Raw genomic sequence first — 13,582 nt, 5'->3', positions numbered from 1 at the left:
CAAAGTGTTTCCACATGTGGCAGAAGCCCCAGCAGGGAGCTGAAGGAACAGGGACTGAGAACCTTCTCTGGGAGTCAGGAGGGGCTTCCTGGAGGAGATGGACAAGGGGGTGGGTGGACTGCCGGAGGAAGAAGCTGGGGAGGCTTTCCAGCCAAGGGAGGAACAAGAACAATGACAGAAAGGTGGGTCACACATGCCCAAGCTCAGGGAGGCGTGAGACTGATGTCACAAGAAAGGTGACATTATCACCCTCTGAAACATTTGGATTGGATGGGATCAAACATCAGGACCTATGTCTGGACTCCTGCTAATGCAGGTGGGCCTCATAACCGCTTTGAAGGGAAGCCTGTGACACAGTGTGACTAGCAGTGACCTCAGTTACCCTCACAACCACCAGGACAGAACTGGGCTTGTGCCCTGGAAGCCCTGGAATACAACACAATCAACGTGGGGACTGAGGTACCTGCCAACATGGGCCATGAGCAATCTTTTGTCCTCTCAATTTACTAATTCACAGCCAAAAGCAGCCTCTCTGAGGGGGCACCCGGATTTGAACCGGGGACCTCTTGATCTGCAGTCAAATGCTCTACCCCTGAGCTATACCCCCAAGCTTAACTAGCACCTTTAATTGCACCCCTTGGACTGTGCAGTGACAGCAGTTTCTGGCCTATTACACCTGAGCTCCCAGGAGCAGGCAGCCTGCTCCGTGATGGCCCGGCTCTTCACTGCTCTTCACTGTCACCACTCACTCACTGGTGCACTTACACACACCTCCTGACCAGCCTCTGTGCTCCAGGTCCATCCTCCTCCTCCTTCCATTTTCTTCCTCCTTTTCCAATTCCACCAATATATGCCACCCTGTCATCTGAGCTGTGTGGCAGTCACAGCTTTCCCACCCCAGGAGAACCCTGGTCACCTCCCCCCTTCCTGCACCGGGGGCTGAGGAGCAGAGAGGTCTCTGCAGGGACAGAAGAACTGGCCAGGACAGCACTCCCTGGAACACAGATGAACCCCTTTCTCCCTTTCTGTCATTCGCTTCCTTCCCTCAGGCCTCCCTGCACCCACTCAACCTGTGAAATATAGCAGAGGAAGAAGGTGAACCAGCTCCGATCCCCTCTCAAGGAGAAACCTGATTTGGGGAGGGGCGGGACCCCGTGACCGCTTGCTTGTGAGCCCCAGGGCACGGAGAGTTCGGTGGGAGCAGCACGGATGGGAGGCGGCCAGCGGAGGGGCTGCCCTCTAAGAAGCCCACAGGGGCCCCATCCAGCCGTCCCAGGGCCAGCCTTTCCCCTGCCTGCGCACAGAAGCTGACTCCAGGAGGCCTGTGCTGCTCCCAGGGCTTCTGCGAAGCAGCTCTTCTGTTTGGAAATACTGAGGAGGGTGATAGGCCCCGGGGCTGCTTGGGCTAAATTTCCTTAGCACCCAAGTGATTTTGTACTTACTGAGTTCTCCTTTCTCAAGGCCACCGAGACAAGCCAGAATTGGCCACAGCCGCCCTCCATTGTCCCAAGGGGTCGATATTTTTAGTTCCAGCTGACTGCCAGGGATGTTGGTGGTGGGGTGGACACAGCAGACGGCCCTGGGCCCGGTCGCTGGCTGGATGTCCTGGGGCCCACCAGTGTCCAAATGGGACCTCTCCCTCCCCAGGCGAACCCAGGAGAGCCCAGCCTAGTGGGCGCCTGCCCCTGGCAGAAGTCTGGCCATGAGGCCTCCGACTGGCCCCTGCTCCACACCAGACACTGCTGTCTCCCTGCTGCCGTCCCCTCCCAGCCCCCTTTGGGATGCAGACCTGTGTGAGGGTCTGTGCTAGGAATGGGCCTGAGAGGCTGATGCAGCCCACACTGTGTGCCCCAGACCCGGGGACCAGGATGTAGGAGGAGCTGGCACCAGCCCAGGGGAGGAGAGCCTCTGCTGAGGCCTGGCCCCTGCAGAAGGAGAAAGGGTCAGAGAGAAGACGCTGTGCCGACAGCCTGTGGGAAAGGCAACCACCGAGGTGCCTGGGGAGGTGCGAGCGACAGTTCTTTGACATTGGTTTAGTTAATTGTGGTTATCATGAAAGAAGCCATAGGTAAAAATAGCCAAAAGTGTAAGTTATTCAGGAAAGAAAGAAATGTGGGTTCTAAGCAATGCAGGGCTGCGCCCTTCTGAACCTGAGGAAGTGAGTTCTGGCCGGTCAGTGGTGGGCAGTGGCTGTGGGAGGTAAGGGATCCGTGGGCCTCTACCCCTTCGTTCCACAAAAGGTTCAAAGGGTGCTGTCACCCCTGGGTTATGGGAGGGAAAACTGGCAATTTTTACATTGCCATACCATGAGACAGAAATACTTAGACTTTTACATAGGGAATTTCATGAAGTTTTTATTGTTAGGTCATATTTCCAACCTTTAAAGAAAACTAGTTTCTGAGAAACTGATATACTGGACTTCATCAAAATTAAGAACTTCTGCTTTTTGAAAGACAATGTTGAGAGAATCAAAAGCCAAGTCACAGACTGGGAGAAAGTATTTGCCAGCCATACAAACATGTTACAGGACTTGCTCTATCAGACATAAGGAACTCTCCAAAGGCAATCATAAGAAAACAACCCAAATGAAGAAAGGGGCAAGAGGTCTTAACAGACACTTCATCACAGAAGAAATATGATGGCAAAAAGCTCCTAAAAACATACTCAGCATCATTCTCAATAGGAAAATACAATTTAGAACCACAGTGAGATACTACTGCACCACGTTCAGAAGACCGACCAGAGCCGGGGCCAGTGAGGATGTGGAGCACCTCGAGCATTTGCGCACAGCTGGGCGAGTGTAAGGCGGCCACTTTAGAAAAAAGGTCGGCAGTTTCTTAAAAAGTGATACATACACCAGCCAATGATCCAGCCATTCCACTACTACAGACATACCTGGGACAGATGAAGGTGGACAGCCCTGTACTTGGGCACAAAGGTTCACAGCCCCTTTTTCTGTTAAAGTCAGAAACCGAAAACCACTCACATCACCAGGTGAGAGGATAAACAGACTGTGGTGCAGGCATACAACAGGGTGCTTCTTGTCAACAAAACCGAATGAACTATTGTTATACCCAACAATAAAGGCAGCTCTCAAATAATTATCTCGAGTGGAAGCCAGATCAAAAAAAAAAAAACAAAAACAGAACATACAGCATGATTCTACTTACACAGAATTCTAGAAAACACAAACTTGCCTCTGGAGACAGAGAGAAGATCAGTGGCCTCCTGGGGCAGTGGGCACTGTTTTAAGGGACTAGTGCTTCACTTGGAGAGAGAAGGCAGAGGGTGGGATATGGAGCTTGTCTGGCTGGCCCACCCTGGCCCCCTAGCCAGCCCTCCGCAGCCTGGCAGCCCCACCCCACATGGAGACTGTGCGCTCACACTGGAAGGGGTGTTACTGCTCCCTGTCCACCCACCTCCTTCCCCAGGACACTGAGCAGTGCACCACCGATTCACTCCAGCCCGTGGAGTGGTTGGCCAGTCTGTGATCTACACTTTCACTCTGGGGGCTGAGCAGCTACCCCTCCCTCCCATCTCCCTGACCTTCTCGTTTTTTTTTTTAAGTTAAAGCTACTGCTTGCCTAGCCCCCTCCTTACCTCCTGGCTGTCCTTGCAGCCACACGGGCCTGAGGACTTGGGCATCTGCCCCTCCACTCTCCTGGGTTTGGCGATCTCTGCATCCTCCATCCTGGTCCCTCAGCACCTTGACCTCATTCGCCCAGTACAGAGGTCACTGTTGGCCATCTCGCTCTTGGCTTCCTCTGCTATAATCTCAGAGCATCCCACAGGGGCTCAGACAGTGAGGACTGAAGCTGCTCTAAGCTCCAGATTCTGGAAGCCTGTATTAATCACACTTTCTATTTTCTGTAGATAGTGGGGATTTCTGAGGACACAGATGCGTGAGGTAGCTGGAAGTCCAGGGCAGGTTGTCAGTAGAGCTGGGAGCTTGGTCTGCAAATGACAGGCCGGGAACTGGGCTGAAGGCTGACTGTGGTCCTCTGCCACCCTCCTTCTAGTGACAGAACATTTGAGTTTTTGCTGGGCATGTAGCCACCTAGAATAAAACCACGCATCTGGGCCTCCCCTACCAGTACATGTGTCTGTAAGGCTTGAGGCACTGGAGGGAGGAAACCAAGGAGAGTGCAAATGAACAAAGACAGCACCAAATAGCTCTGTGCCACATAAGGAAGGAACAGATAGCTCTTCCTGGACTCCAGTCCCGTGACGTGCCAACAAACCCCGGATGCAGACCCCCTCCACCCGGAAGGAGGAGACCTCTTGCTGTCCATCACCCAACCCTGAGCCAATGAAAAGTTCCCCACATACCCCTAGTGTGGCCTGCTTCCCCCTCCCTTCCCTGTTCTCTTAAAATCTCCCTGCCTCCCCTCCTGGGCGCGACTTCCCCACCTGCGTCCCTGCAGACTGGTGAACCTCGCCTGGGAATTGCACTCAAATAAACTGCCTGGCCCTTTGTTGCCTCTCGTCACCTGCTTATTTCGGTTAGAATTTATCTTACAGTGTCTATGAGGCTGGTTCTGACCAAAGGGATGGGAAAGGCTCTGCCTCTTTCAGCTACATGAAATTTGTCAATTTTGTGCCTTGGTTTTTTTATCTATAACACGAGGAAACAAAAAGTTGTAATGAGGCTTCAGTGGGTCAATACTGGGAACATACATGATAAGTACTAAATGAAGGCAAATTCTGGTGTGCTAAGACCCCCACCCCTTAAGATCCAATCACCACTGACCAGATGGTCACCCACCCCTTAAGATCCAATCACCAATGACCAGATGGTCACCCACTGCTTAAGATCCAATCACCAATGACCAGATGGTCACCCACCCCTTAAGATCCAATCACCCACAAGCTGCCTCCCTCTCTCCAGGGGCAGCCATTTTATCTTTCAGATAATAAAATGTCTTGTGTGGGCCTGTGCCTCCTGAGTCATTCTGGGCTAAGGAGGGTCGTGGCGAGATGCCCTTTCAATGGTGCCATGACTTCGGGTGAGGCTCTCCCACTGACTTTGTTCTTCCTCCGGGAACCTGAGCTGCTCCGGGAACCCTCACTGCCTGATCCTCCTCCATGGGCTCACCATCCACTTCCCCGGTCGCTCATCTTCTCACCCAGCACTGGCCTTTGATTTGGTGAGTCTCCCTTCATGGTTGACTTAAATGTCCCTTTGGAACCTGGGAAGTGACCGTTGAGTGTCCGGCACCCCCAAGGGCTCCTCTGGGACAGGGGCACCCCCAACCACGACTTTCAGAGTCACAGTTGATCCCCATAGTCAACCCTTCTCTGCCTCCCCATGGTGAGAATCCTCATCCACTGAGGCCCGGTCTCCCTTTATCTACATTTCTACTCTACTTGTAAACTCCTGGTACCAGGTACCGAGCCTCCTCGGCATTTTTGCCTCGACCCCACAGTTAGAGGTGGTGACAACCCCCCAACTGTGCCTGGTCTTCTCCATGACCTTCTCAATCGCTCAGGGACGCCTCAGCGACTTCTGAACAGTCTCATTCTCACCATGGGATCTGGCCCCTCCGTTCCCGCAGAGTCACCGCTAGGGTGCTTAGTCAATGATCTAAAGTCCCTCCACCTCACTCCAGACCTCAAACCTGTTCGCTACTGGAATGAGATCTGGCCACAATATCTCTTGGACAATCAGTCTAAATGGCCTCCCAATGGCTCTTTAGATCCTAAAATTCTCCGCGACTTATACAACTTCTTTGAGCATATGGGCAAATGGAAAGAGATCCCATGTATCCAGGCTTTCTCCTCCCTCTGAACCAAGCCTGCTCTCTGTCTCCCCTGCAATCCTAAACATCTTCTCCTCGCTCTAAAAATCTTCATCCCACCACCCACCAATTCCCACCACATCCTCTGACTTTGACCCTGCTGATGAACCTCCTCCCTTCAGATCTCAAACCCCTACAGCTCTCCCTCAACCACCAGTTCCTCTCCTGCCCCAACCTCCTTCTCTGCAAGATCAAAATCCCAGCCCTCCCAGCTCCCCTAGTGCTGCTGCAGGAGCCGCAGCACCACCTCCTCCTCCACAACCAGTTCCCCTTCCCTCACCCAGTCCCGTGCCAAGCCCTCCAGTCACTCGCTCTCGAACCCAGATCCTAGCCCCACTACGGGAAGTAGCCGGTACAGAGGGCATCGTCCGGGTCCAGGTCCCTTTCTCTCTCTCCGACCCATCTCAAATTGAGAAAAGATTTGGCTCTTTCACCTCCAACCCAGCTACTTACATAAAAGAGTTCCAGTACCTCACTCAGTCATATGATCTTACCTCTCATGATAGTCACATGATCCTATCCAACACACTGTTGCCTGAGGAGCGTAGGCGAGTCTGGGAACAGATTGGAACTCATGCCGATGAGGGTCACCAAACTACTCCAGCTCATCCCATTGGTGCTGAGGCGGTTCCTGACCAAGACTCTAATTGGGACTATAGGACGGCAGGGGGAGTCACCAGTCGAGATCAATCCATCACCTGCCTCGTGGCGGGTCTCAGGAAGTCAGCCAATAGGCCATTAACTATGAAAAACTCCAAGAGGTTATTCAGGATAAAAATGAGAGTCCCTCTGTGCTCCTAGACCGCCTCACCGAAGCTCTTTCACAGTATACAAACCTAGACCCTGAGACCCCAGATGGGAGGCAATTATTAATGACCTGCTTCTTCACCCAGAGCTTCCCCGACATTAAGGCTAAACTTAGCTGTCTGGAGAAGGGACCCTTAACTCCTCAGGCAGAAGTCCTGGCAGTGGCCTTCAAAGTATATCATGGAAGAAATGAAAAGGCCCGTAAACAAAATATCAAATGCTGGCTAAGGCCTTCCAACCTACTCCATCCACTGGTGCTCAGGTTTCCTCACCTCCTAGGAAGCAGCCAGGAGGGCCTCCTGGTCCAGGCTTCAAATGTGGTCAAATGGGTCATTGGGCCAGAGCCTGCCCAAATCCCTGGAAGCCCCCCTGGTCCATGCCCTAAGTGCCATCAGGAGGGACACTGGGCTGCTGACTGTCCTCGCACACCGAGAGGTGCCAGGCCACCCAGCTCTAACACTCCACACATAGACCTTCTGGGTCTGGCAACTGATGATTGAGGGGGCCTGGGACTCCCCCACCCAACCACCACCATCACTGCACAGGAGCCCAGGGTAACCACTGTGGTAGTGGGTAGGCCCATCTCTTTCCTTTTGGACACAGGGGCCACCTACTCAGTCCTGAAGGAGTTTTGGGGACCTCCCTGCCTCTCACAGTCCTCTGTAGGTGGGGTGGAGGGCACACCTCATCAATCTTTACAAACTCCCATGTTTCCCTGCCTCTTTAGAGGCCTTACTCTCCTTCATTCCTTTTTAGGGATTCCCCGTTGTCCGGTTCCCCTTATGGGAAGAGACCTTCTATCCAAGCGAGGGGCTCTTACCTCCTTTACCTTGGGCCCCCGCCTCAACCCCGACATGCCTTCGATCCCTTTCCTACTTGCTCTCCAAACCATTCCAGACCCCCTCCCTCCCCTTTTCCCTAACCCCCTGGCCAAGTACACCCCACAGTCTGGGAGACCTCTACCTCCTCTGTCGCCACCTGCCCATCGTAACCATCAAACTCAAAGACCCTACCTCCTTCCCCTCACAGTCTCAATACCCCTTCTACGAAAGGGCCTTTTGAGACCAGCCAATTGCCCTTACAACACCCTGATACTGGCTGTCGAAAAACCTCATGGCTCTTACAGGCTAGGTCAAGATTTAAGAATCATCAGTGCAGCTGTTATTCCAGTCCATCCAGTAGCCCCTAACCCCTATACTTTATTATCCGCTGTCCCCACCTCTGCTACTTACTTCTCCGTCCTTGACCTCAAAAATGCATTCTTCACGATTCTCCTCCAGCCCAATGGGACCACTTACACCTTCAACTCCGCAGACTACAAACCCTCCAGTAATCTACTCTACAACCCAAACAGGACCTCCTAACAGCTGCATAAGGGGGCATATGTGCCCTACTCCGAGAACTGCTGCTTCGACACCAACAAATCCGGTCTCGTCCGGGATGGCGCAAAACACCTCTGTGAACAAGCCTCCAAACTCCTAGAAAACTCCCCTAACAATCCATTCCCTTACCCCTCCAATTGGCTCCTGCCCCTCCTAGCCCCTATTACCTTTATTGTTATTATTCTCCTTTTCCTTTCCTGCTTCATTAACCTATTCCAAAAATTCATTCAAAATCAAATTTTGAAAATCTCTAACCATATTGTCAACCAGTTACTCCTCCAGGGCTTTCAAGGCCTTCTCACGAAGAATAACGAGACCGCCTAGATGACATCACGAATCATCTCAGGATGCCCCCCTTCCCCAACTCTACAGCAATGGCCTCACTAACCCCAGAATCTGTGCCCCCTTTCAGCAGGAAGTAGCTACAGAATGAGATTCTATACCCAGAGGCCCAATTAAGAAAAGAAAAAGATGGGAATGAAGGCAAATTCTGGCGTGCTAAGACCCCCACCCCTTAAGATCCAATAACCACTGACCAGATGGTCGCCCACCCTTAAGAACCAATCACCAACGCAGAACACCCCCTGCCCCTACTCCTTAAAAACACACTTCCTCACCCACGAGCTGCTGCTCCCTCTCTCTGGGGGCAGCCATTTTCTCTTTCAGATAATAAAATCTCTTGCGTGGGCCCGTGTCTCCTGAGTTGTTCTGGGCTAAGGAGGGTCACGACAAGATACTCTTTCACTAAATGTGTTTATTAAATAAGAAGTAAACAAACATGCTGTTCTTAAAGGGAAAGAGCATCCCCTTCCCCTTTCTGCTTCCTTCTTGATCTGTGGGCATGGTGGTGAGTCGTCTTGAACCAGGGTGACAAGGAAAGGTGGAGTCACAAGGTGGAGGGAGCCTGGGCCTCTGACATCGTGAGCCCTGTCAGGGGAGAGCAACCAGTCATCACTACCTTGTTGAACCTACTTTTCTGTTACTTTATTTTTTCCTGTTTCTTTAGTCTCTGTTACAGCAGCCAATCACATATCCTACATAATAGTGACCTTGGGTAAGTGTCCTTCAGGAGCTAAGTGACACCACCAAGCCCTAAGAATAATGACTGCTCCTCCTTCCTGCCCCAGGCTTCACACAGTATAGGCACAATTCCTGTTAAATGGATGAAGGGAGAACATTCCAGGCCACCCATATCTCACAGCTATCCACACCCCACAGCACAGAGCCGGGTTCTGTCCCTAGGAGTACAGGAGCACAGCTTGCCCCTTTCTGGGGAGCACAGAGGCACCGCTGACACAGTCACACTGGAGAGCCAGCCAGCCAGGCCACCGTGCTGGCTGCCATGTACCAGGGGGTGCTCCATGACTAATCAGGCCCCTGGAAACCAAGTTCCTCCCATGCGGCCAACCCAGGCTCCCCGAGAGGGACGTCAATCAAAATGTGCCAACAGGAAAAGGTCCTTAAGACAGATTAAGTGAAAATAGGAAGCTGCAGAACAAGATGCACAGTACGGTCTTTGTGTCCCCTAAACTCTGTATTTCCCACAGTACTTACAAGTGCAAATGCCCCAGAAAGGAGCCTGAAAGGCCACATGCCTGAGTGACAGCAGTGGGAGCCCTGGGGAGCTGGGGTCAGCACTGGCCAGTGGAGAGGCCCCTCTGCTTCACCTGCACCCTTTCCTTTGCTTGGTGAGAAGGTATTCTTGTGAGAATGCATTTGCAGAGCAAAAAGCAAACACCTTCACAGGTTAGAGGCTGGTTACAGGACTGTTGGAAGGGCTCTCCAGCCTCAGGTCTCAAATGTGGACCTGCACCAGAATCCACAGAGGAACATGTGGAAATTTCGATGCCCAGACGCCACTCAGACCTTCTGAAGGAGAAGCCATGTCTACACCTTCCCCAGGATTCGGGTGGGAGAGGCCCACTTGAGGAAGTCCCAAGTAAATGAAGCAGTCTCGCACACACTGTCTGGGGCCCACCCGTGAGGCAGAAGGCGCGGAGCACTCTGGGGCCAAGTCCCGGGGCGAGGAAGGAAGCATCTCCTGAGAGTCTAGAAAAGCTTACAGAGGGGGGGACGTGAGCAAGGGGCTGCTGAAGCCAGAGGGACTCCCGTCCCACAGGGCAGACCCCAGGTCCCCCAAGGGCTTCATCCCTGCACCCCCAGCACTCACTGGACCCCACGAGGAGGGCAACCCAGCTCCCTGGCAGAGCTGAGCCAGGGTGGGGGCCTCTGGCAGGGCCCCTTGGTTCGGCGCCCCCTGCTCTGCATCTACCTGGGAGCTGCTGCAGCCCTGGTGACTGGGCGCCCTGCACCACGGGGGAGGAAGACCCCAGGCCCCGCCGTACAGCGCTCCCAGGGACGGATGACGATGCCAGGAGCCTCTTGCTGCTTCTACTACTCCTCTGTCAGCTGCTGGACCGCCCGCAGGAGTCTACAAACACTGCTTTGCGCATCAGGCCTACAGGCCAGCCGCTCAGTACCCTGGCCAATACCCACCTTCTTTCTAGCTCTGAGCTCACTGCGACTTACTTTACTTAGAGAACCTTCTTCAAAGGTGAGCCTTTCTCCTCCAATAAAATATTTGAGTCTAGAAAGAAAGGGACAGGTGTCCTGGCAGGATCCTTGTGTTCTGAGAGAACAGGCCTCCAGGGCTCCTGTCCCCTGCTTCAGCCCGAGTGGTCCTACATTGCCCTGTGTTAGGTTCCCAGCTGTGATTCAAATAAAGGCTTCCTTGCCTTTAAAAGAAACTTTGAAAACTGCCTGTCAGAGCCAGTGCTATTATTTGAAAGATAAAGGAAACTGAGCTCCCATTTGGCTTGTTATCCATTAATAATCACTCCTTATTTATTACCCGGGTATGTGCCAGGCACTGCCTTAGGTGCTGGGGACTCCCCAGAAATACCCCATCCCTTCTGGTGAGGAGTCCGAAGCCCAGAAGAGAGCAGAAATGGGAGCGTGGGGCGAGGAGGGTTGGGGGGGGTGGGCGCTGAGGGTCCTGGGCACAGACCTGGGTCAGGGGTGGTCCCTGGAGGAGGCCTCGCTCCAGCCCGTCTGCGGCAGCTTTCCCTGTCCCGGGGCAGGGCACCCGGTCTGTCCTCTGCTCTTTCCAAAGCTCCCAGAGCAGCCGCGGGCCACAGTGGTGGTTCCAAAGGGTGCTGTGGGAGGGGCACCAGCATTCCCGGGCACACCTGGGCCCGGCCCCGACCGTTGGCTCTGTGACTCCCAGCAGCTCCCTCCACCGTCCTCGGCTCCTGTTTGTCCAAACGCGGACTTCTGGCACCAGGCTGCCCTTACTAGGGGCGGGGGGGAGACGGGGCCCGGCCTCTGCCTGAGGGAACAGGCTCCCAGGGCTCTCATCCTCCACGGGGCAGGCAGTGGCTGCCCACCTCCCCTCTCCACTGGGGCCCGCAGCTCTGGCCTGGCACGGCGCAGTCTGGGAGGGAGGAAAAGGCGCCTGGTCTGCCATGAGGGCAGCGATGGGGCTCACCTCTGCAGGAGGCAAAGGGAGGGATGGCTACCAGGGGGTGGCCGCCCAGACAGACGGAGGACAGCGCTGAGTTTGGGGGAGCAAGGCCTCCCATGCTCCCCAGGCTGCAGGGTGGGTGACAAGGCCGGAGGAAGGCTCTGCCCAGGTGCTCTCACCGGGAAAGAGGTGGAATCCAAGAGAGACAGGAGGAGCCCAAAGTCACCTAGTCCAGCCATCTCCTTTGACAGATGGAGAAGCTGGGGCCCAGGAGGGCGAGTCAGCCACCCCTGGAAGTCAGCTCTCAGGCGGGGGCTTTGTCCACTCTGCAGCACGTGTCTCCTGCTGCCCGCCCTCCCGCGTGCTCCCCCGCCTCCCCTGAGGCGCGGCACCCTGGGATCCTCTTCTAGAGGAGGACCCTTTGTGTCCAGAGGGAAGTAAGATGCTTTGTTCTGGTCTCAGGCTGCTGAGGAGAGGAGAGCGGACAAAAAGCCAACTGCGTACCTGCTCAAAGCTCGGGGAGAATTCAGGCGCTCAAGCTGGGACGGAATGGGAGTGGGGTGGCTACAAAAATCGACATGTAAAAATCACATCTTACACAGCACACATGCGCACACACACTTGCTCTTTATCCACAGCCCGAAGAGCTTCACATTCTGGGACTGGACCTCATTTTCTGAACCTGGTGCACCCTTAAAAGTATGACCACAGTAAATCCTTCATTCAGTGAGTTTTTTAAGTGTGCAGAATACACCTCAGGGAGTTCCGGGAATACAAATATAAATTAGGGGAGGCCCCAGCCCACCAGAAATAAATGGGCTGGCAAATTAGAGAAGATGTGAGCATAAGAGTTGCATTTGGTGCCACACCATGAAGGGCAGTACAGAGAGCGGCTGATGCCAATTCATACCAGTCTCTATGAGACCCCAGGCAGGCCATTCAACCTCCCTGGACTTCATTTCCTAATACCTAAAAATGGCAATTAAGGCTACCTTCTACCTGCCTGAAGACAGAGAGCTGATCAAATGACCTCAAAGTGCTTCCAGCTCTCAGGTCCGGGAGGCTCATGTGATTCAGTAAGGGAATAAAACCGAGGACGTAGGGCCTGGAAGCCCCCAGGGCCAGCCTCTCACCCAGGGAGCCCGTGTCTCATGGGTCTCCTCTCGGGGTGCCTACAGATCTCCTTCTGCCAATCTTTCAGGCCACCCCTCCCCTGCTCTGAGAAATGCGTGGCCACATCTTCAGGAGTGGTGGTCACCTGGAATACAGGTCACCTGCGCTACCATCACAGCCATTTCAGAGAACAGTGAAAACCAGCTCCCGTCTCTTCTCCCCCCACCCCCAAACCAGGGGCGTTGCTGGCCAAACCACTGGGCAAATTCCAGCTCATCTCCAAGCAACCCCTTCAGGTACAGGCAGGGGCCAGGGGCTACAGAGATTCGGGGTTCGGGTTGCTGGGTTCCCGTCCCCTCTCCTAGGTACACACATTCCTTCTGTGATCCCCCTGCCTGAGCCAGCCTCACCCTCAGAGGTCACTCTGGAGCAGCAGGCACAGCCATGCCCCTCCCAACCACCCCACTTCCTCTGCCGCGGCAGACGCCTCTGCTGTCACACTTTGTTCTGACAGGTCTCAGGACCCGCAAGGAGGGGCCGAGAAGTCAGGCTTCGGCAGCCAGGCGGCCTCCCTCTGCTACGAAGCTGAGGGCCCTTCCAAGCAGGCCCTGTTGATCTGGCTTTAGTGGCCTTCTAGGCCCTTCCACCCCAACATTCACTGGCATGTGACCTGGCCCGCCTGAGAAGCCAGGGCCCGGTCCCCAGGTGCTTTGTTGATCGCCCCCCGGGGTGGCCTCCCCACAAGGAGGCCAGGTCCTAGCTGCCAGGAAATGGAACCAGAGAAAGTTGAAAGCTAGCATTTCAGAGAAATCAGGAAAAGGAAATATTTCAAAGAATATCCTGCCCCAGGATGGGGAGAATGTATCATATAGTACTAGAAGTAAAGAAATGAGAAATTCAGGAATGCCTCAGTGGAGCAGCTGAGGTCTGATGGCAACACTCCCAGGAAGGGAACTCCACCAGAACGTGGCCCAGTGCCCGTCCCGTGCTGAGTCTTGCGCTTTGGGGCAGTGGCGAGG

General features: G+C 54.2%; 1 non-coding gene across 1 annotated transcript; it reads right to left on the bottom strand.

Moving 5' to 3' along the window:
* Positions 1-535: 535 nt before the first annotated feature.
* Positions 536-607, bottom strand: TRNAC-GCA (transfer RNA cysteine (anticodon GCA)). The gene has a single exon. It is a non-coding gene; the product is annotated as a tRNA-Cys (tRNA).
* Positions 608-13,582: the final 12,975 nt, after the last annotated feature.

Source organism: Manis pentadactyla, chromosome 7, assembly GCF_030020395.1.
Source record: "Manis pentadactyla isolate mManPen7 chromosome 7, mManPen7.hap1, whole genome shotgun sequence".
NCBI lineage: Eukaryota > Metazoa > Chordata > Mammalia > Pholidota > Manidae > Manis > Manis pentadactyla.
This window is presented reverse-complemented; position numbering and strand designations above follow the sequence as displayed.